General features: G+C 40.8%; 1 long non-coding RNA gene and 1 pseudogene across 1 annotated transcript; both read left to right on the top strand.

The window, feature by feature from the left end:
• The first annotated feature begins 839 nt into the window (after window positions 1-839).
• On the top strand, window positions 840-2,924 carry LOC128408743 (nurim-like; annotated as a pseudogene).
• Window positions 2,925-12,439: 9,515 nt separating this feature from the next.
• LOC128408643 (uncharacterized) lies at window positions 12,440-13,381 on the top strand. The gene is made up of 2 exons (XR_008329140.1): window positions 12,440-12,479; window positions 12,514-13,381. It is a non-coding gene; the product is annotated as an uncharacterized LOC128408643 (long non-coding RNA).
• Window positions 13,382-24,640: the final 11,259 nt, after the last annotated feature.

Below are 24,640 nucleotides of genomic sequence, written 5' to 3'. Positions count from 1 at the left end.
TCCAGTAATACGGTGATGGAATGATTGAGGTTGTAACTGATGATTCATTCCATTTGCGCACAGGGTCATTACCAAGTTAGGTTCAAGGGGGGCTTCAGTTAAGTTCTGGAGGCTCTGGGTGGAGCTCTACCAGGTGGCAAGATAATGAAAGGAGGCTGGGGCATAATTTCCCTGATTGAACGTCCCACACAAATACCCTTCTCTGCAGGGGTGTTGTAAGGCTATCCAGGGGCCCTCAACCTTCTATAAAGTTCAGTTATGCAAAAGGAAAGGAAAGAAAATGAGAAAATGTCCTCTTTCAATCCATGCTGGATTCTGGAGCCGTGCAAAGCGTCAGCTTCCGGAGTAACGTGAGCAGGGCTGTAGTCTCGCGGGTGTCGGGCAGGAGAAGAGAAGAGGACAGCAAGCCTTCCACCATCAGTTATGTCTATATCTCATCCAGAAAGTATAGCCAGAGAGATTTTAGCAAATTTATCCACTGGGACAGAAATTTTACCCCTCAAAAAAGAGGACACATAGCAACCCTTAAATTCTTTATTTCCCTCAAAGAGTTACAATTCCTCAAGTTCTCTCTACATATGATATCTCTGGGAGATCTGTCCCTCATGGCGATCAAACCTGCAACCTTAGCACCATCGGCACTACGCTTTAACTAACGGAGCTATCCAGAGAACACCAGCTTGTGGAAGGATTGTTTTAAGATGATGAGAGAGAGAAGGAGAGAGAGAACAATTTGTCTCTGGGATCTGTTTCTGGGCTACTATCTGAGATTCTCTGCCAGCCCCCTGCTGGATGCACTAGGCCTCACCTTGAGCGAACCTCTTTTCTTTGCAGATGCTGCTCCTAATCTTCAATGGGAAGCTGCCCTGAGGGATCCCAAGATTCTGCGGCCACTAATGGTGGACGTGGGCTTAATTGTCCTCTTCAACCTGCAGCACAGCCTCATGGCTGCTCAGCAAGTCAAACACTGGACCAGATGTTGTTACAGAGATCTTTCTATGTCTTCTGCACAGCGCTGACTCTCCAGGTAGGGGTATCAATTTGGGGCACCAAAATGGGGGGAGAGGACTGAAGGGGAGGAAGAAGTCCCACAGGCAAGATAACAGAGCAACTCAGAGTGAATTCTGAGCCAAGTCAGAAATGCTAAACTCAAAATGCAGAATAAATCTTCCTGGCATGATGTCGTTTAGATTTCACACTCTGCACTTTCATGGAATTGTTATTGCCAAAGCAAATCCTCCAATTTCAGCATTAAGTCTTTGCTCCTTGGTAGTTTATTTTGAGCACGGAGCTCCCAAACTCACACCGTTAACTCAGCATAGCCTTCATTATGTTGTGAAGCAAAATTCATCATTGCAATGATGAGAACTAGAATCTTGCACAATTTAAAAACAACAACCCAGTGTGGATATGATTTGTATGATTTGGCTAATGCCTGCACGTCCATTGGATTTTCTACAATGTGATCGCAGTTTAGGAGTCCCAAAATGCAGCCATATGAGACGTGTGCCTGCAGGAGAATCTACTTCTATCTAATGCGCCTTTTCCTTCCCACCTAGCTGCTGATGAGGTACTGGCAGCCTGTGCAGGATGCTCCTGTGCTCTGGAATACGAGCAGGGAGCCGTGGGTCACTTGGGTCCCTCTCATCTGCTTCATCCTCCACTTCATTGCTTGGCTGGTCATCTTTAGCATCCTCCTCATCTTTGACTACGCAGAGCTGATGGGGGTCAAACAGGTACCGCGCAGCTTCCCTTTTCCCATCTAGAGAGGCCACCGTCCGGTATTTGGTGGCTGAGCTCAGCGAGGCTGAATGACCCAACCAATGAGGGTGATAGAAGATCTTTCCTCCTGCTGTAAAATATTTCTAAAAAGAGAGGTCCCAGGGTTGAAGCAAATTTGGAAGCCATGACCTCTCTCTTGGAAGCTCTTAATGTGCTCTGGCTTTACAGTGATAGCAGTTAGGGGGGTGCATTGGATTTGGATGAATTCTGAGGGATTTTTAATAATAATAACAACGATATTTATTTGATTTTAAACCTATAAGATCATATCAATACACAGAACATCCACATTTGGAGATTCCTCATAATCTCTGGACTTCCCACCTTCCCCTCCGTGGGTCCTATTATTAAACCTTTTCTACTGCACCTTTTTCAATAGTCCCTATTTTATATAAGTCCATTATCTCCACAGTACCTGCTATATTACGAGTGTTATTGCAATCCTGCTAGTGTTTTCGTCTGTTTAAAGTGGTCTCCAAGATAAATTATAAACTTTCCCCATCTAACAAAGGATGGGGGAAATTTATAATTTATCTTGGAGACCACTTTAACAAAGTTCTGGTCTTCTTGGTTTCTGAAATTTCCCGTCAGTTTTGCCATTTCGGCATAGTCCCAACAGTTTAATCTGTTATTCCTCCTTGGTAGAGACTTTATCTTTTTTCCATCTCTAGAATTCTGAGGGATTTTTGGCAAAGGCAGTGACCGCAGAAGCAATTAAATGTTTTCTCAGCAGTCCAGATAACAAAACGTAAACAGATCTCACATTCCCCCTTTGTGAATATGTAGATGCCCAATGTGTACGCAGGTCTAAAATGGTGTCGTTTCCTCAAAAGATTTGTGTCTCTGCAATGGAAACGGGCGTTTCTTTCGTTCCACAGGTTTACTACCACTACCTGGGCATGGGGGACCCTTTGGCTGTGAAGTCCATGCGTGCTGTCCACCTCTTCTCCTACCTTTGCCACCCTGTGTACCGGAGGTTTCTCCTCATCCTGTGGGCCGTTCCCTGCCTCTCCCTTGAACGCCTGCTCCTCGTGTTGCTCTTCACGGTCTACATCACCTGTGCCCACAACCTCGACCAGCAGGACTACCTCTACCTGCAAGCTCAGCTGGACAAGAATGGCCCCTCCGTCCTTAAGAACTGAACTGGTGTGGCCCCAATTTTATATGTGGGTGCTGGTGTCCTAGTATATTGGGGCCTGAGAGCCTTGTACCTTGCACTCTCCCATGCTAAGCACTGAACGATGCAATATGCCTTATATCTCCTTTTGCTTTTATGCACTCGGGACTTGAGTGGTCTATAAATGGGACCTAAGAGTTCTGGCTTCCAGCAGGCCTACTTTGCTACAACTCTTAGAACACATATAAGGAGTTCTATATGGTGATCCCACATGGTCCAGTAGGTTGGAATCCTTGAGGAAAGAGGTGGAACTCCAAAGCCTATGGCCCTCCAGAACTTGATGGACTTCAGCTGCCATCAACATCTGGAGGGCTGTGGATGCCCCATACCTGCTGCATAGGCTTAAAGGGATATATTGGGCCCAAAAAGATTTTCCCCTAGTGCTAAGAAGAACAATGAGTCACTGATAACCAATTGGAATTTAGGTGAGGTGGTCAGGTTGTTGTTGTTGTTGGAGGAGGCTTTTTTACGATTTAAAACTGCAGACAGCAGGCAGGTAGCTCAACAGACAAAATGTTCCCCATTTCTGGGAAAGCTTGAACCCGTGGAATCAGTGGGGCACTAACCCCAGTAACCTCAGTCTGCCCCCAGCCATTCCCCACCTACTGGCTGACTTTACTTCCAACCACTCAGGGGGTGGCTCTGTCTGTCATGGGCTCTGCTGCTGGCCTTCCTGCCCTAGAGGGCACCAGGCAAACCTGACTGGGATTCTGCAGCTGTTAAAAAGCACAGAAGATGCCTCAGTTGAAATTCTTTATAACAAAAGAGCATTAGAACTGGGTTTTTCAATTCATTTTTTGCTACAGAACTTCTGCCCAAGTGCTTTTTAAAGTATAGGATTTTTAACTTTGATTCACAAGCAAGAACTATTTTAAAGAGGTAGCAGCCTAGATAATTGGTGGAGTGGGCTGTGAGGTTTTTTTGCTTTTTGCAAATATACCTCTTCAGCACAGTGTCTTCCAAATACATTTCTGTTCCAAGCAAGCAATCAGAATTCATTGCCCATCCTCTTGCTTCTGTCGCGTCAATTCAGTTCCAAAGCATTCTGAATTCCAAGGCCTACCTGGGCTGAAGAAGACAAGGCCTTGAGAAAGATTCTGGTCAAGATGGCCGTCCAGCAGTGGACCACCTGCCTCTCAAACCCAAATATATCTCCATGTGGTGGGTGACTTTTAACTCGCCCCCACCCATCAGAATTAATGACAAAAAATATGATTTATGTGATCTTTGAATCAAGTACATTTACAGGCAAAAGCGGGCTGTGGGGGGGGCAGGGGTTGATTCTAGGATTATGTCTCCAGGCTCTACCTAGCAATGGTTGATCTTTGCCTTAATTTGTAACTCAATGCCTTGAACATCCACTAGCATTTATTTTTAAATGCTGATAATGCTTTCATTGTAGCTTTTTTTTTATTTCTGTACCCCCTTGCTAACAAAGTATTTTTATACACATGAAAAGCAAATCTTGGATTGAGAAGATAATGGTTTGTAAAGTAAAAAAAAGGGTGTGTGTTTTTAAAAAAAGTTTATGTCTGTCTCTGTTCTGAAATTTGGTTTTAATGTAAAGTGTTTCAATATATTTGGGTTTGTTTATTAAGCAGAAGTGATGAGCTGCTCCTGGAAGCTAAAAATGAGCTCTGTATCAACAAAAGTTTTACCTATAATTATTCATAATGAAAAGTTGTAAGAAACATGAGATTTTCCACCCTTGAGTTTTTGAACTACAACTCGCATCAATCTTGGCCATACAGGCTGAGCCTTATGGGAGTTGTTCCCCAACATCTGAACAACCCCATGTTGGATATCCCTGCTCTATATTATTATTTATTTCATTTCTATACCGCTTTATATTTTTAAGAAAAACCTCAAAGCGGTTTACAGCATATTAAATCAATAAAACATACCGTATTTTTCGCACCATAGGGCGCACCGGACCATAGGGCGCACCCAGTTTTTAGGGGGGGAAATCAAGAGAAAAAAAATTCCCCCCCAGCCCCAAAGAGCAGCGTACAGGCTGCGCACAACCTCTCCCTGCCGGAGGGGTTGCGCGCAGCTATGGAGCAAGCCAAAGCAGCAAGCAGGATGGATCCCGCTCGCTGTTTTGGCTTCCCTTTTAGCCCCTGCAGCCTCTCCCTCCCGGGGGACAGAAGGCAAGCAAAATGCAAGGGAGATAGTTAAAGATACAGAAAACTGAATGCAGACTTCCAACACATAGCAAGGAGAGACAAGAGGGACTTCTTAAACGAGCAGTGCAAAGAAATAGAGGGAAACAATAGAATGTGAAAAACCAGAGATCTGTTCAAGAAAATTGGAGATATGAAAGGAACATTTTATGCAAAGATTACCATTATAAAGGACAAAAGTGGTAAGGACCTAACAGAAGCAGAAGACATTAAGAAGAGGTGGCAAGAATACACAGAGGAATTATGCCAGGAAGATATGGATGTCCCATACACCCCAGATAGTGTGACTGATGACCTTGAGCCAGATATCCTGGAGAGTGGAGTCAAATGGGCCTTAGAAAGCACTGCTAATAATAAGGCCAGTGGAAGTGATGACATTCCAGCGTAACTATTTAAAACCTTAAAAGATGATACTGTTAAGGTGCTATACTCAATATGCCAGCAAGTTTGGAAAACTCAGCAGTGGCCAGAGGATTGGAGAAGATCAGTCTACAACGCAATCCCAAAGAAGGGCAGTGCCAAAGAATGCTCCAACTACTGCACAATTGTGCTCATTTCACACACTAGCAAGGTTATGCTTAAAATTCTACAAGGCAGGCTTAAGCAGTATGCGGACTAAAAACTCCCAGAAGTACAAGCTGGATTTTGGAGGGGCAGAGGAACCAGAGACAAAATTGCAAACATGCGCTGGATTAGGGAGAAAACTAGAGAGTTCCAGAAAAACATCTACTTCTGCTTCATTGACTACGCAAATGGGAGTGCCTGACCACCTCATCTGTCTCCTGAGAAATCTCTATGTGGGACAAGAAGCAACAGTTAGAACTGGATATGGAACAACTGATTGGCTCAAAATTGGGAAAGGAGTACGACAAGGCTGTATATTGTCTCCTTGCTTATTTAACTTATATGCAGAGGACGAGATGGTTGGACAGTGCTCTCAAAGCTACTAACATGAGTTTGACCAAACTGCAGGAGGCAGTGGAAAACAGGAGTGCCTGGCGTGCTCTGGTCCATGGGGTCACAAAGAGTCAGACACGACTAAGTGACTAAAGAACAACAACAATGTCCAATCAGCATTCCCTAATGTAGAAGCAATTCTGAGAATGTTCCTTTGAATGATGATTGCAAATTGCCATTTGTAAATATCTGTTTCTCGACCTGAAGAGGATAAAAAACGAATTTCGAACAACAATGTCTCAAGAGAAATTACTTCAGCCTCATGTATATAGAAAGTGACAAGCTAAGCAGTTTATCATTTGATGATATCATCAGTGACTTTGCTTTGGCAAGGCAAGAAGGAAAGTATTGTAATTTAGATCATGTTTGTGTACTGTTTTTATACACAGTACACAATGAATCATGATAAAATTATACAGTTGAATGGGTATTGGGTAGATGCATTAATACAATTAGTCCTGTAAATTAATTTTTATGTACAGGTGTGTGTAGTATTGGTATTATTTTTAAATCCGACATAGTACTAGAAATACTGTCTTTTACACTCACTAAGTGTAACAGGGTACAAAGGTCTGCTGTCCCAATGAAGAATGTGGACTATTATGGTAATATTGACACCTATATAAAAAAATGCATTGTATTAACTACAACTGCATTGTACAGGTTATAACAATTAATTTCATATTAATAATGCTATTTATAATTATTAGTAGTTTGCATCATATATTTACAGCTATTATTATAGCAAGTTTCTAGGACTAGATTAGGAGTCTTTGTAAACTGTGTTTCTAAAGGAACTTTTGTTATTGCCAAATGCCAATGTGTTTGCATTATTAAGTTTGCTATGAATAACAAAACCATTTTAAGTTAGAGCTTAATAATTATTTCACTATTAATATACTTCGTAATTGTATTTCAGTTCAACAATTACTTTGAGAAAATACATACTCTGATATGTGCAAATGGTTTAGATACCTAGGTCCATAAATTACCATACAGCCTATATTCAACACAAAAAACAGCGACAATTTGTGGTTGACAAAGGACAGCTGGACATATAAAGGGCCCCATGACCTCCAGTAGATTAGGGCCTCATCAAACCTCAATCCGCCCTGCCCCCACTACTTTATGCAAGGAGTTCAAGGAACAAAGAGCTGCTTTGGAGAAGGCCTCACCCCTTCCCTCTTCCTGCCAGGACCCCCCTGCCTTTGTTTTCCTCCCCATCTTTTCCTCTTTCTCCCTCTGCCATCCAGCAATCCATGTCCCCATCTCCTCTACAAAACGGAAGACTTGGATGTTTGGATGTTTTTGGTGTTTCTTATTTTGTTGGAAGCCGCACAGAGTGGCTGGGGAAACCCAGAAAATGGGGGGGGGGTATAAATATCATGTATTTATTTATATTATTATTACTATGGCGAGCCTGGTCTGCAATACCCAATCCGCTCCCCTTTCCCGCTTCATTGCTTGCAACTCCCTTTGCACCAGATCCGGGCAGGAGGAAGCTTCTCTCTTTCCACAACGGAAACCCCCCCACCACCACCTTCAAGACCCCATTAAAAAGAACAGCTCCCTTTCCTCCCTCCTCTTCTTCTCCCCGCCTGGAACTTGTGCAGGCCGCCTCTCCCCGTCCAGGGGTTTCTCATCCTGGACCCCCACCCCTTGCAAAGCCCCTTCCATGTCCCCATCTCCTCTACAAAACGGAAGACTTGGATGTTTGGATATTTTTGGTGTTTCTTATTTTGTTGGAAGCCGCCCAGAGTGGCTGGGGAAATCCAGAAAATGGGTGGGGGGGTATAAATATCATAGTATTATTACTATTATTACTACTATTGTATGCCTTGCCAGCAATGCCCAACCCTCTCCCCTTTCCCGATTCCCTGCAACTCCCTTTGCACCAGATCCGGGCAGGAAGAAGCTTGGCAGGGGGTTGGACTCGATGGCCCTTGTGGTCTCTTCCAATTCTATGATTCTATGAAGCTTCTCTCTTTCCACAACGGAACCCCCCCCCCCCGCCCACCTTCAAGGCCCCATTAAAAAGAACAGCTCCCTTTCCTCCCTTCTCTTCTTCTCCCCGTCCCGGGGCTTCTCATCCTGGACCCCCACCCCTTGCCAAGCCCCTCCCCTCCTTCCCCGCCGCTGGCTTTGCACTCATCCGAAATTCTGGAGATGGTGGCAGCGACCCTGGGCAGCAGGGGCGGGAATGGGAAATAAGGACATTACAAACTCAATTTGCAATGATAATAAACAAAGAAGTTGAATGGAACATTAAAAGGTTAAGACAAAAAAACTTTGAGTTTGCAAACAAATCAGGAAAATGGCTTGCGTGGCAACTGAAAAAGAGAAAGGAGCAGAGTACAATCAATAAAATCAAGATAAATGGACAGGAGACAGCTGATCCGAAAGAAATAAGGAGAGGTTTCTTGGAATTTTACAAACAGTTATATAAAAATAAAGAAAGGAACAATAAGAAGAAAATAGAAAGATACCTAAAAGAGAAAATGGTGCGGAAGATCCCGACAGATCAAAAAGACCAGCTGAATGCCCCAATAGGAAAAGAAGAAGTAAAGGAAGTGATAAAGGAGTTGAAGAGAGGGAAAGCTCCGGGTCCGGATGGGTTTACATCGAGTTATTATAAAGAAATGAAAGATGTGTTGGTGACCCCGTTGACTGAGGTTTTGAACAACATTTTAAAAGAAAGAGACATTCCAGAAACGTGGAAAGAAGCGTTCATTACATTAATTCCGAAACAAGACTCGGATTTAACTCAAGTTAAAAACTATAGGCCTATCTCATTATTAAATACAGACTATAAGATCTTTGCAGGAATTCTTGCGAAGAGATTGAAAAAGATATTGATAAAACTCATACACAAAGATCAAGCAGGCTTCCTACCAGGCAGACAAATGAGAGATAATGTAAGAAATATAATTAATGTCATAGAATATCTGTCTGATAGGAGCGATAAACAAGCAATTTTAATGTTTGTAGACGCAGAAAAGGCCTTTGATAACGTGATTTGGGAATTTATGTTGAAAAACTTAGAATATATGGAAGTGGGACAAGAGTTCTATAATGGTATAAAGGCAATCTATACGGAGCAGAGAGCAAAATTGATTGTGAATAATGTTATTACAGAAGATATTCAAATATCCAAAGGAACAAGACAAGGTTGCCCACTATCACCACTGTTATTTATAACGGTTCTGGAAGTCTTCCTAAATGCAATTAGACAAAACAAGCAAATAAAAGGGGTAACAGTAGGTCAAAATGAGTATAAAGTTAAAGCCTTTGCCGATGATTTGGTACTGACTATGGAAGAACCATTAGAAAGTGTGAAGGAGGTACTAGATGAAATGGAACAATTTGGAAGGGTGGCAGGATTCAGACTGAATAAGAGAAAGACCAAAATTATTGTAAAAAATATGGAACAAAGTATGATTGATTTGTTGCAGCAACGAACTGAGATAGAGGCGGTGAAAAAGGTTAAATATTTGGGAATTTGGTTATCACCTAAGAATATTGATTTGTATCAAAATAATTATATCCCGGTCTGGAAAGGAATTAAGAAAGATTTGGAGGTGTGGGCCAGATTGAAATTATCATTCTGGGGAAGAATATCTACGATAAAGATGACGGTGCTACCGAAAATGTTGTTTTTATTTCAGACTATACCCATATTAAAGGGTACAGGAACTTTTAGAGAATGGCAAAGAGTGATTTCAAGGTATATCTGGCAGGGGAAGAAGCCGAGAATAAAATTTAAGTTATTGACGGATGCAAAAGAAAGAGGAGGCTTCGCCCTGCCAGATATGAGATTGTACTATGAAGCAGCATGTATATGCTGGATAAAGGAATGGATAAAGTTAGAAAACAATGAGTTACTAGATCTTGAGGGTTTTGACAACAGATTTGGGTGGCATGCGTATCTATGGTGTGATAAAAAAAGGGTTCACAAAGGATTTGGGAACCATATTTTCAGAGGTCCACTAATAGAGGTCTGGGAAAGATATAAAAATATATTAGAACCAAAAACACCACATTGGTTATCTCCGCTAGAGGTACTGAGTGTTAAGAAGATTAATATGAGAGAAAAATGGGAATGGGAGCCCCCGCCTGGGAGGCAGGATATTTCCGGGGGCGGGATAATTGCAGTACCCAGCCAATGGGGAGAGGAGGGAGGGAACCTGGGCTTCGAGCATAGGGAACAGATGCTCGTTGCCTTAAGGGTTAAAGCCAGAGAGTGCAAGCTGCTAGAGGGGAGGGTGCTGCTGCTCGATACTGACTTGGGAAAGGGGGTGGGGCTTAAGCTGAACAGCTGACCGGCCCCCCTCTGCCCTCGTGCTCTGCCCTTGTCCTGCAAGGAATCGGGTGAGTGCAAAGCGCCACGGGGTGCAGCAAGCTTTGGGGGGGGGGTTGTGCAATGCAATGCAATACCCATGGAATTGGAGTTGGGGGTGGAGAGAGAGCAGGCAGGGAAGCGGTGGGTCAAGTGTGGGGGTATTGCAGCTGATTCATCCTAGTTGCAAGTAAGAGACAGGGGCCTCTCCCTGAAGGTTCTCTCTCTCTCTCTCTCTCTCTCTCTCTCTCTCTCTCTCTCTCACACACACACACACACACACACACACACAGAAAAACATTCGTCTGCATGCACACACAGATCACATGAAGACCCCTGTAGTTTGATCAAGCCCATCTAGTCCCTGTTAGAATCTTAGAGATGGAAGGGGACCCTGAGAGTCATCTAGTCCAACCCCCTGCAATGCAGGAATCTCAGCACTGTCTCCTCATGGTGGCCAAGCCTGCAAGGAGCCCAAGAACATCTCTCCCCTCCGGCGGCTTCCAGGAAACCTTATTCAATTAAGCATAATAATAATAATATAACAACATTATTTGTACCCGCTTAAATGGCTGGGTTTCCCCAGCCACTAGGGCAGTTCCCAACAGAATATTTTTTAAAAACCAATGAAACATCAGCATTAAAAGCTTCTCCATACAGGGCTGCATAATAGGAGTTTGCCTTTGTAAAATTGGAGAGTGAAAGAGGAAGGAATCTCAGGGTGGGCTTTTTTTGTGGGGGACATGATTTTTCTAGTCAGGGGGCAGAAGGAGCTGGAGTTAATCCCTAGCTGGAGATCCGCCATCCCCTTGTCTCAGTCTAGATTTGGGTCTCTGCCTCCTCCATGTACTTCGTTCTTTCTTCTCCATTTTTCTCTCTCTATGTGTTAGGAGAAGTAACTGCTCAGTCGCAATCACTTGGGACGAACTCCTTTATATGATAGTTTATATATATAGATATACTTTTGTAATATAAGCCTGCCTTCAGGGATCTAATTGTGAACTGAATGAAAATGAGTAAACTACCTGTATATTGATTTTAATAAGATTGTCGTGTCTACACTTTTAAAGATGGATAACAAGGGATCTTACTAGGAATCTTAAATAGTGAGGCTCACATGAGCCTGCAACGAGCTTACCGCTGTGCAAATTTGAAAAGGAGAATGTTTGAATTATGCTAAGATAGAGAACTTGTTAACGCAAGTTAGTAAGGATATCATCAAATAATATATCCTCTCCTGCCTTTCTAAACATTCCCACAGGTCAGTTCCTAGCTAGAGATCTGCCATCCCCTTGTCTTGGTACAGATTTGGGTCTCTGCCTCCTGGGATTTTAGACACACACGGTCGCCACATGTTTACTGCAGCAGGCAATGGCTCCCTCGCATGTGTGAACAGCCATTGGGGGTCACTCTGAAACAACACAAAGATTGGGCGTTGCTTTGACGAATATCCTGCAACCAACCACCTCCTGAGCCCTCTGGTCTCTCCCACTGCCAATAAAAATAAAATACTTGTTTACCTGACGTTGACACAAAAGCTCACATACTATAGAAATGAATGAAATGTTTATTTCTTTCCCGCTTTCCTTCCCTCTCTCTTCACACTTTTCTTTCCCCTCCCAACTCCATATTGCCTAGAACAGTACTGTCTCACTCTGAATAGGACTGATTTATTTGAAGGATTCTGTGACTTGAAAACAAAGACTCTGGGTGTACCCAAGAATTCAATAAAAACATTTTAAAAAACAACAGTCTCTCTCATCCATTAACATTCTTCAATGCAGCTTCATTGGAAAGCCATGGAATGTGATCCTGCAAAGGGCCAGTCTAGGTATTAGGGCTGCCACTTTTTTTGCACCTAAGAGGCAGACAATATGCAGTAGGTAAATAAGATATTTTGGGTTGTAGTTGAGGAAATTTCCTCCACGCCAGCACAAAAGCCCCCAAACATACTCCAGAAAGCACATAGTAAACCTGCTGCATACATGTTATCTACCGCCTTAGAACATGCCCTGTATGGAGCAGTTACAGAAATCTCAGTATGGTGCCTATCTGTTATTCTGAAATGTGGGCTGCAGTACAAAATACCAGTTTTTGTGCAGCCTGGGCCTATGCATATTTATTTAGGAGTCCCATTCGGTATTTTAAGGAGCGGGATCAAGGGTTTCATGACCCACTTCTTACAGTGTATGAAGTAGCTTACAGCAAAAAAAGCCTAATGACTCTTCTGGGTAACTGAATGAACTACTTTAATAAAAATTTATGAAGCAGGACCTGGAGGAATTTTACCCTTATGCTTCTCATATAATCGGTTATACATATAATCAGTTATCAGTTATCTATATATCCATGTATAACCAGATATTTCTACAATGATTTTATAATCCATGTTTGAATCGTGAAAGCTTCTGCTTGGCTTAATAGCAAATTGCTTAGATCTGAAAAATCCAAAATAAACTTTGTCCCAGTACCCCTCCTTGTTCTCTCCCTATCTCACTGAACATAAGGGGGGAAGCAATAAATCTGATGTGCTGGCACATTTCCCCCCCTTGTCCAGACAGGGTCTGAGCAGTGAAACAGGAAGATGCTAATCGCAGAATGTCCCAGTAAAAGATGGCCGCATAGGAGCAACGTTCGAAGTTCCTTTCGTCTAAGTTTTGTTTCTCCCTCCTCGCCATAATCAGGGGAAAGGTTAAGACTGCATGTTCAAACTGTAAAAGCAGAAGTTGGGAGGGAACTCTTTACATGATCAAGAGGGAGGCTTGAATGCACTCATTAGCTTTATTTTTGCTGCCGTTTGCAATTGTATCCAATTATGTCATGATCTATGATGTATGTACTCAGGTATAAAGCCTCTGGGCGCTAGGGCCCGGGGCACAGTCTTTTGGAAAGGATTCCACTGGGTCAATTATTGCTCAGCAATAAACATCACTTTCTTTTTCTCCACTGCTACGTCTGTCAATTCTTGGACACTATTTGAGTTGGTCACTGGTACCTTAAAATCCTTGCAACATAACAATGGAGAGCATATTTTACATTGTCTTTGGGTTTCTTGGCCCCAAAGACAATGTAAAATATGCTCTCCATTGTTATGTTGCAAGAAACCCATGTAACAAGGTTACACAGGAAAATACTCATTAACAAGAGATTGGGACAGGAGTTTATTTCATCGGATAAAGTTAAAAAAAGAGGAGTTGTGATATATGCAAAGGAGAGACTATTACCAAAATTAATTTTTAAAGATGAACAAGGAAGATTTTTGGCAATTGAAGTTCAAGGAGAGAAATTTTTGATCGTAGGAATTTATGCACCGAATGAGGGGAAATCTGAATTCTTTAAAAAGTTGCATGAGATTTTATTGGACTATTTGGATTATAACACAATTTTGATGGGGGACATGAATGGAGTAGTATCTACAAACATGGACAAGGCACAAAGGCAGGTAGTCACCAAGGATGGGAGACTACCCAAAACCTTTTTTGAGATGACAGACAACATGGATTTAGTGGACATTTGGAGAACGAAGAATCCCTTGGGAAGAGAGGGAACCTTCTTTTCTGAAGCCAAGATGACATGGACTAGAATTGACCAAATATGGGTAACTAGAGGAATGGCACCAAAGATAAAGAAAGTGGAAATCTGCCCAAAAACTTGCTCCGACTATAATGCTGTAAGGATGGAGATGAAGCAAATATCATCCGGCTCCTTCAGATGGAGGATGAATGACACCTTATTTGGAGATGAAGAAGTCTATAAAAAGGCCCAAAAAACTTTGAGAGACTATTTTGAAATAAACATGAACACTAATGTAGAAAAAAGAGTAATCTGGGACGCAAGCAAAGCTGTTATGAGAGGGTTTTTGATACAACAGAATGCAATAAAGAAGAGAAGTCAAAATGAGAAGAAAGACAAAATTTTGGAGAAAATAAAAGAAAGTGAGAAGAAATTGAGGGCAAAACCAAAGTCGCAGGAGATTTTGAGAGAAATAAAATTATACCAAGTACAATATATGGAAATGAGGAATCAGGAAATAGAATGGAAAATTAAACAAATGAGACAAAAGACATTTGAATCAGCCAACAAATGTGGGAAACTGCTGGCTTGGCAAATGAAAAAAAGACAAAAATTAAATACTATTACAAATTTAGAAGTGGAAGGAAAGAACATACATAACCCAATTGAGATTAGAAATTGTTTCCAGAAATACTTTAAACAATTATATTCACAAGGGCCTCAGAAAGAAATGGATATAGACCGATTTTTTAAAATAAATGGATTACAGAAGTAAAGTAAAATAAATGGATTACAAGAAAGTAAATTAATGTTGAACTATAAAATATCTGAACAGGAAGTAGAAGGTGCCATTCAAAATATGCAATTGGGCAAATCTCCAGGACCGGATGGGCTGACTTCTAGATATTATAGATCTTTGAAAGAGTGGCTATTACAACCTTTGAAGGAAGTCTGCAATGAAATTTTGGAAGGGAAAAGGGCACCAGAGTTGTGGAAAGAGGCGTATATTACACTTATACCGAAAACAGAGACTGAAAAGACTCAGCTTAAGAACTACCACCCTATATCGTTACTTAATGTGGATTACAAAATTTTTGCTGACATCCTGGCCAAGAGATTGAAAAAAGTATTGATGGAAGAGATTCATAAAGACCAAGCGGGTTTTCTCCCAGGAAGACATTTGTCTGATAATTTGAGGAATATAATTGATATATTGGAAAAGTTAGAAGTGAATATAAATACTAAAGCAGTTTTGATATTCGTGGACGCGGAGAAAGCTTTTGACAACATCTCTTGGAGCTTTATGAAGAAGAACCTACAGGGCATGGGGGTAGGCCAAGGTTTTGAAAATGGTATAGGTGCAATATATTCTGAACAAAAGGCAAAATTAATTGTAAACAATGTGGTGACGGAAGAATTTAAGATAGAAAAAGGGACACGACAGGGGTGCCCAATCTCTCCATTGCTTTTTATATCGGTCGTGGAGGTTCTGCTGAACATGATTAGAAGGGACCGGTTGGTTAAAGGTATACAGGTCGGAGCCAAACAGTACAAATTGAGAGCATTTGCAGATGATTTAGTACTAACGTTACAGGAGCCAGAATCTAGTACTAAAAGGGTTTTAGAACTAATTCAAGAATTTGGTCAAGTGGCAGGATTTAGACTGAACAAGTCAAAAACTAAGGTTTTAGAGAAAAATTTAACACCGATTGAAAGAGAGAGGTTTCAGAATGAGACAGGTTTAACCGTGGTCAAGAAAGTGAAATATTTGGGGATTAATATGACAGCAAAAAATGGGAACTTATTTAAAGATAATTATGAAAAATGTTGGACGGAAGTGAAAAAAGATTTAGAAATTTGGTCAAATTTGAAGCTTTCCTTGTTGGGTCGAATTGCAGCTATAAAGATGAATGTTTTGCCTAGAATGTTGTTTTTGTTTCAAACATTGCAGATTGTGGACAAAATGGATTGTTTCAAGAAGTGGCAGAAAGATATTTCTAGATTTGTCTGGCAGGGCAAGAAGCCCAGAATAAAATTTAAGATATTAACTGATGCAAAGGAAAGAGGCGGATTTGCCCTGCCAGACTTCAAACTTTACTATGAATCAGCAGCATTCTGCTGGCTAACAGATTGGCCGCTTCTTGAGAACACAGACATTTTGGATTTAGAAGGTTTTAACAACGTTTTTGGTTGGCATGCATATTTGTGGTACGACAAGGTTAAAGCACATAAAGCATTTAAAAACCATATTCTCAGGAAAGCATTGTTTAATGTTTGGATAAGATACAAAGATTTATTGGAAAATAAAACCCCAAGGTGGTTATCACCAATGGAAGCGAAGGCTCAGAAAAAGCTCAATATGGAGGCCAAATGGCCGAAATATTGGGAAATTTTGGAACAGGAGGGAGATAGACTAAAACTGCAGAGCTTTGAGAAACTAAAAAACAAAGTGTGAGATTGGCTACACTATTATCTTTTTTTTTTTAAATAAATTTTTATTAAAGTTTTACAAAAGAGAAAAATAAAAATTTACAGAATAAAAAGGAAAAACCACAAATAAAAATAGACAATACAAAAAATAAAACTCACAAAACACACAAAAAACAACTAGTTAAGAAAAAAGAAATTAAAAGAATAAAACAACTCCATTTTTCTCAATATCCTCAAAGTCATATGCTTATATCCTTGACCTCCTCACACCTCCCCCCTTTTGTGTTCCCATTTACATACTTAATTCAGCAAATTCTTACCCTTTTTCAAATTATCTTAACTTTGTGTCATAACATCTCATACCCCAATATTTTCAACCCTCTGTCCATACATTTTTTTTAACATACTCTTATTGCTTTTGTCACTAATTACCACTTATTACCCATCCAAGCATCATTTTAACATTCATTAATTTTACAGTATTTCCAAAGATAGTCTTTAAATTTCTTCCAGTCTTCTTCCACCAACTCTTCTCCCAGGTCTCGGATTCTGCCAGTCATTTCCGCCAATTGCATATAGTCCATCAACTTCATCTGCCACTCTTCCAGGGTGGGTAGCTCTTGTGTCTTCCAATACTTTGCGATGAGAATTCTTGCTGCTGTTGTTGCATACATAAAAAAAGTTCTGTCCTTCTTTGGCACCAATTGGCCGACCATGCCCAAGAGAAAAGCCTCTGGCTTCTTCAGGAAGGTATATTTAAATACTTTTTTCATTTCATTATATATCATCTCCCAGAAGGCCTTAATCTTTGGGCACGTCCACCAAAGGTGAAAGAATGTTCCTTCATTTTCTTTACACTTCCAACATTTATTATCGGGCAAATGATAGATTTTTGCAAGCTTGACTGGTGTCATGTACCACATATCATTTTCATAATATTCTCTCTTAAGGCATTACATGCCGTAAATTTCATACCTGTGGTCCACAACTGTTCCCAGTCAGCAAACATAATGTTATGACCAACATCTTGTGCCCATTTAATCATAGCAGACTTAACTATTTCATCCTGCGTGTTCCATTTTAGCAGCAAGTTATACATTCTTGAAAGTGTTTTAGTTTTGGGTTCTAACAATTCAGTTTCCAGTTTTGATTTTTCCACCTGGAAACCTATTTTTTTGTCCAAATTATAGGCCTCTCTTATTTGAAAATAATGCAGCCAATCTCGCACCTTGTCTTTTAGTTTCTCAAAACTCTGCAATTTCAATTTATCTCCTTCTTGTTCCAATATTTCCCAATATTTCGGCCATTTGGCCTCCATATTGGACTTTTTCAGTGCCTTTGCTTCCATTGGTGACAACCACCTTGGGGTTTTATTTTCCAATAAGTCTTTATATCTTAGCCAAACATTAAACAATGCTTTCCTGACAATATGGTTTTTAAATGCTTTATGAGCTTTAACCTTGTCGTACCATAAATATGCATGCCATCCAAAAACGTTATTGAAGCCTTCTAGATCCAAAATGTCTGTGTTCTCAAGAAGCAGCCATTCTTTCAGCCAACAAAATGCGGCCGATTCATAATAAAGTTTCAGGTCTGGGAGGGCAAATCCACCTCTTTCTTTAGCATCAGTTAGTATTTTAAGTTTTATTCTGGGCTTCTTGGCCTGCCAGACAAATCTAGAAATGTCTCTCTGCCACTTCTTGAAACAGTCCATCTTGTCCAAGATTTGCAAGGATTGAAACAAAAATAACATCTTTGGCAATACATTCATCTTAATAGCCGCAATTCTACCCAACAAGGAAAGCTTCAGGTTTGACCATATCTCTAGATCTTTCTTCACTTCCAACCAACATTTCTCATAATTATCTTTAAATAAATTTAAGTTCTTAGCGGTCATGTTAACCCCCAAATATTTAACTTTCTTTACTATTGTTAGGCCTGTCTCCTTCTGAAACCTTTCTTTCTCAATCGGTGTTAAATTTTTCTCAAGAACTTTAGTTTTTGACTTATTCAACTTAAAGCCAGCCACCTGCCCAAATTCTTGAATCAATTCTAAAACCCTTTTTGAACTAGATTCTGGCTCCTGTAATGTTAAAACTAGGTCATCTGCAAATGCTTTCAATTTGTATTTCTTGGCTCCGACCTGAATACCTTTAATCTGACGGTCCCTTCTAATCATGTTCAATAGTACCTCCAGGACTGAAATAAACAGCAATGGGGAAATTGGGCAGCCTTGTCGTGTACCTTTCTCTATCTTAAATCCCTCTGTCACCACATTGTTAACAATTAGTTTAGCCTTTTGTTCTGAGTAAATTTGCACTTATACCATTCTCAAACCCTTGGCCCACCCCCATCCCCTGAAGATTTTTCTTCATAAAACACCAAGAAATGTTGTCGAAGGCTTTCTCCGCATCTATAAAAATTAAAACTGCTTTAGTATTTATGTTCACTTGCAGCTTCTCCAAAATGTTAATTATATTCCTCGTATTGTCCGACAAGTGTCTACCCGGGAGACAGCCAGCTTGGTCCTTATGTATCTCTTCCAATAATACTTTTTTTAGCCTATTAGCCAAAATATCAGCAAATATTTTGTAATCTACATTAAACAGGGATATGGGGCGGTAGTTCTTAAGTTGCGTCTTTTCAGTCTCAGTTTTTGGTATAAGTGTAATGTAGGCTTCCTGCCACGACTCCGGCGCCTTTTTCCCCTCTAAGATCTCATTGCAGACCTCCTTTAGTGGCCGAATTAACCAATCTTTCAAAACTCTATAATATTTGGAGGTTAAGCCATCTGGTCCTGGAGATTTACCCAATTGCATATTCTGAATGGCACCCTCCACTTCCTGTTCTGTAATTTTATCACTCAACATTGTCCTTTTTTCTTGGGAAATTTTTTGTAGTCCATTTTTCCTCAGGAATTGGTCTAACTCCTCCTCTTTCTGTGGCCCTTGTGTATATAGTTGTTTGAAATATCTCTGGAAACAGTTTCTAATTTCCAATGGATTCTGTATGATCTTTCCATTTACCTCCAAATTTGTAATAGTTTTTAGTTTCTGTCTTTTCTTCATCTGCCATGCTAGCAGTTTCCCGCATTTGTTATCCGATTCAAATGACTTTTGTCTCATCTGCTTGATTTTCCATTCCACCTCCTGGTTTATCATTTTCATATACTGTACTTGATATAACTTAATTTCTCTCAGAATCTCCTGCGATTTTGGTTTCGCTCTTAATTTCTTCTCTCCTTCTTTTATTTTTTCCAAAATTTTATCTTTTTTCTCATTTTGGGTTCTCTTCTTTATTGCATTCTGTTGGATCAAGAACCCTCTCATAACCGCTTTGCCTGCGTCCCAGATTGTCCTTTTTTCAGCCGTAGTGTTCAAATTTATCTCAAAATAATCTCTCAAAGTTTTTTGGGCCTTCTTAATCACCTCCTGGTCTCTGAACAGGGTGTCATTCATCCTCCATCTATAGGAACCGATTGGCGTTAGTTTCATCTCCATCTTCACTGCATTATGGTCGGAGCAAGTTTTTGGGCAAATTTCCACTTTTCGTATCTTGGATGCCAGTCCTCTAGTTATCCATATTTGGTCAATTCTTGTCCAGGTCATATTGGCTTCAGAGAAGAATGTTCCCTCTCTTCCAAGGGGGTTCTTAGTTCTCCAAATGTCAATCAAGTCCATATTGTCAGCCAGTTCAAAGAAGGTTTTTGGTAATCTACCATCTTTAGTTACCACCTGTCTCTGCGACTTATCCATGTTTGTAGATACCACCCCATTCATGTCTCCCATCAAAATGATGTTATAGTCCAAATAGTCCAACAATGTCTCATGCAATTTCTTAAAAAATTCAGACTTCCCCTCGTTTGGTGCGTACACTCCTACGATCAAATATTTTTCACCTTGTGATTGAATCTCAATTGCAACAATCCTTCCTTGTTCATCTTTAAAGACAAATTTCGGTGATAGGCTCTCTTTAGCATAAATAACAACTCCTCTCTTTTTGACTTTGTCCGATGAAATAAATTCTTGACCCAATCTTTTATTAATAAGAACTTTTCTATGGAGCCTTACCACATGAGTTTCCTGTAAACAAATTAAGTCCAATTGTTCCTTTTTCAATATATGAAAGACTTTCCTCCTCTTCTCGGGGGAGTTAAAACCGTGAATATTCCAGCTTAATAATTGCAGAGACATGGTGTAATTATTTTAGTTTCCTCCAGCTGCTCCCAAAAGCTCGTCAAGTTCTTGCGGTGGTATCTTTTTTTTCGATTTGTCAGGTCCCAAAGGTGGTGGTGCTATGTCAAGAACTCCTGGTCTCAGGACTTTTAGCACATCTGTCGCTTCTTTTTGTAAGTCTTCTTCAAAATCTCTCAAAATTTTTTCCTTGTCTTCCACTGATCTGATTCTGAACTTTTTCCCTTTAAACGTAAAAGACAGTCCCTGGGGGAACTCCCATCTAAAGACAATACAATTCCTTCTCAGCAAGGCCACCAAGTCTCCGTAGTTAGTTCTCAAGTCCAAAAGGTGTTTCGGTATATCTTTAAAGATCTCCACTCTGGAATCATTAATCTCTAAAGTCTTCTGAAAGTGAGCACCCAATATTTTATCTCTCTCCTCTTTCGTACGGAGGGTCACCAAACAGTCTCTCACCCTGTTTTTCCTCCCTCCTCTTCCAAGTCTGAAGGCGCTCACTATCTTAAAGTCTTTTTCCAGCTCCAAATTCCAGAATTTCTCAAATTCCTGTGAAAGGTAGTCGCTCAAATTGTCTTTTTCAAGTTCTGGCACCGCCCTGATCCTCAGGTTTGTCTGCTTCTCTTTCAATTCAATCATGGACAGTAGAGCCTGATGATCCCCAATCTGTTTACGCATAGGTTTGATTTCTTCCTCCACAGCCACAACCTTTTCTTTTGCTTCCTCAGCTATTTTCCTGGTAGACGCAGATTCCTCCAGCAGTTTTTCTATAGCTTTTGTATTTGAGTTAATACTGGCTGTGTTCCCTTTAATTTCAGTTGATTGGTCTGAAACCTGTTTGCTTAGGCCTTCCAATTTCTCATAGATTTTATTCAGTACAGATGTAAATTCCCCTTCTGAGGCCATTCCTTTTGTCTCAATTTGCCCTGAATCTTCCTCCTGAGTCACAGGGAGGCCAGGCACAGATGCTCTGCGTTGCTGGGAGACTGGGGTAGATTGTTGCACTTTGACCTTAGATCTTGTTGCTCTTTGGTCAGTCATTCCCCTTTATCTTCAGTCAAGGTCAGTTCCCACAGTCAAGCCTTGCAGTGGAAAGTCCCCAATGTTAGCAATGGAAAATTCCCCCAGTCAGATGCAGACTTCAGTAGTCCTCTAGGGGGACACAGTAACCACCATAAGATTCTCAATAACAAAGTAACAAAGTCTTTTCTAACTTTCCGTGTCCCCTCTTTAATTGAAACAAACAATTCAGTCCAAAGAAGACTTCTAAATGTATCTCCTTGCAGAGTTAAATCTTAAATATTTACAGTATCCATAAATAGTGCGAGCCCAAATGTAGCAATCCTCATAAACCTGGCAGTCCGTTCCCAGGGATTCCGCAAAAAATCTATTTGATTCCCAGAAGATCCCCAGAAGAAATAAAGTCACTTTCTTAACATCCCCCCTCTCCTCTAAGGGGGGGGTTCTTTCTTTTAATGCTTGAAGTTAAGACTTTAAAGTCCACTTTAAAGTAATAGCGTTGGAATGTCTTTGCTTTGATCTGTTACAAAACGGAAAGGCGGACTTCCTGTTTACACCTTTCCGCTTCGGAGCCCAATTTCACTTATTTTTTCTCTTCAAATCCAAGTCTTTTAATTCCCCTACTCACGGATATTCTTTTTGCAGCCAAATTTTCACAGGAAAAAGGTCAGCGCTCTCCGGCAACAGCTACGCGGCTTCGCTCCGCAGACGCAGCAATCGACTCGCAGCACCGCGCCGCTCCCGTTGCGCTCCGGAACCCCTTGCGGGGCTCCCTCGCTGGATCGGGGGGCGCAAAAGGTGCCTGCCGAGTCCCACGCTCGCAGGCTCTTTCTGCCTGCGATTTCTGATCGGGTCTCCGCTTCGCCGTAGCGGACAGACCCACTTTCTGTGGAGCTTCTCCCTCCTACTCAGAAGGAGACCGCCATTGCCGTTGGCGCCGCCTCCGGAAGTCTTGGCTACACTATTATCAGATAATGGAGGCATATAATTTGGACAAGAAAATTGGCTTCCAGGTGGAAAAATCAAAATTAGAAACAGAACTGTTAGAACAAAAAACTAAGATTTTGTCAAAGATGTATAACTTGCTGTTGAAATGGAATACTCAGGATGAAACGGTGAAATCTGCTATGATTAAATGGGCACAAGATGTTGGACATAACATTATGTTTGCTGACTGGGAACAGTTGTGGACCACAGGTATGAAATTCACGGCATGCAATGCCTTAAGAGAGAATATTATGAAAATGATATACAGGTGGTACATGACCCCAGTCAAGCTTGCAAAAATATATCATTTGCCCAACAATAAATGTTGGAAATGTAAAGAAACTGAAGGTACATTCTTTCACCTTTGGTGGACGTGCCCAAGAATTAAGGCTTTCTGGGAAATGATCTACAATGAAATGAAAAAGGTATTTAAATATGCTTTTCTGAAGAAACCAGAGGCCTTCCTTCTGGGCATTGTCGGCCAATTGGTGCCAAAGAAGGACAGAACGTTTTTTATGTACGCTACAACAGCAGCAAGAATACTTATTGCAAAGTATTGGAAGACACAAGAACTACCCACTTTGGAAGAATGGCAGATGAAGGTGATGGACTATATGGGATTGGCAGAAATGACTGGCAGAATCCGAGACCAGGGAGAAGAGTCGGTGGAAGAAGATTGGAAGAAATTTAAAGATTATTTACAGAAATATTGTAAAATTAATGAGTGTTAGAATGATGTTGGATTGAAATTAAGTGGTTTCCAGCTGTAATGCTTTAAGAGAATATGAAAAAAAGGATTATAAATAGGTAACAAGATAATGGTAAGGATTTGCTGAACTAACAATTTGGGATGGAATACAACAAAGGGAGGTATGAGGAGGTCCGGGAAACAAGTTAAAAGAAAACAAGTAATTGAAAATGTATGTGTGTGTTTTTTCTCTTTTAAAAAAAGTTTCTTTATTCTGTATTTTTGTTATTCTGTTTTTTCTTTTTTTATTTTATTGTAATATTATAAAAAATCTTAATAAATATCTTATTAAAAAAAATACATTGTCATATTTATGCAAACATGGTTCCACTCCAACCTCACTTACTCCCTATTTTCCCCTCTATAAAGAGTTCTTTATACAGAAATCTCCTGAATAGAAGTCTCTCTATTTACATGTATAGGGAGGGATCACTCTCTGTCTAGCTTATGGCACCCTGTGTCTTTTGCAGTGTCCTGTATTCTCCTCACAGACACACAGAAACAGTGAACAGTGACATGCAGCAGCAACAGCAGCAGCCAGCCACTCACTACAGCTCCCAGAATGCTTTGGGGGAATCCATGGCTGACTGAAGTGGTACTAGAGTGATTTAAATGTGGTGTGGATGTGGAGAAGGCAAGCAATCAGGAGGTGACAGTGAACAAATGGAGCCCACAATGGCAGCCTCCAGTGCCGTTTTGTGTTCCTCACAGGGCAACAAAGCACTTGTCCCCACTGCCTGCCTTCAGAGATCTGGGACCGTTGCCAGTGACAGCTTGTGACACAGCGTTGTAGGGCAAGGCTGTTTCAAGGGAAGGTGGGAAAATGCATTTCTGCCACGGTCAAGGTTAGCTAACTGACTGGATTCTTGAATAATAGGTTTATTTTTGCTTTTCACTCACTTCTGCGAGGCTCATGCCGTGTATCATTACCATAGGAAACAATTTTGGGAGCCCAGTTAGGAAAACGAAACTCATCCTAGCTTGCCCCTTTTGAATCCCAGTGCAGAGCACTGTATTCAGATTATTATTTTGTTGCCACCCTTCACTATAAGGCCCCACCCTCGGCAGTTTAAAGCAATATCAGAACGCTATTAAAATCAGTTAAAATTATTTACATTCTTTATACACAAAGAATGCAAGCAGGATGAAAAAAGTATCCTGGCAACACACTTCCCCCTGCCCAAAATCCAACATGAGACGGAGTCCTGCAGGCCTAAATAGCAGGGCTCAGCAAAAAGCAACCATGGGCCTTGATTTATTTAAGAAACATTCTAGTTTCCTGCTGCCATATCCTTCCTTTCTTCCACCATGAAACTC

Source organism: Podarcis raffonei, chromosome 2, assembly GCF_027172205.1.
Source record: "Podarcis raffonei isolate rPodRaf1 chromosome 2, rPodRaf1.pri, whole genome shotgun sequence".
Lineage (NCBI taxonomy): Eukaryota > Metazoa > Chordata > Lepidosauria > Squamata > Lacertidae > Podarcis > Podarcis raffonei.
This window is presented reverse-complemented; position numbering and strand designations above follow the sequence as displayed.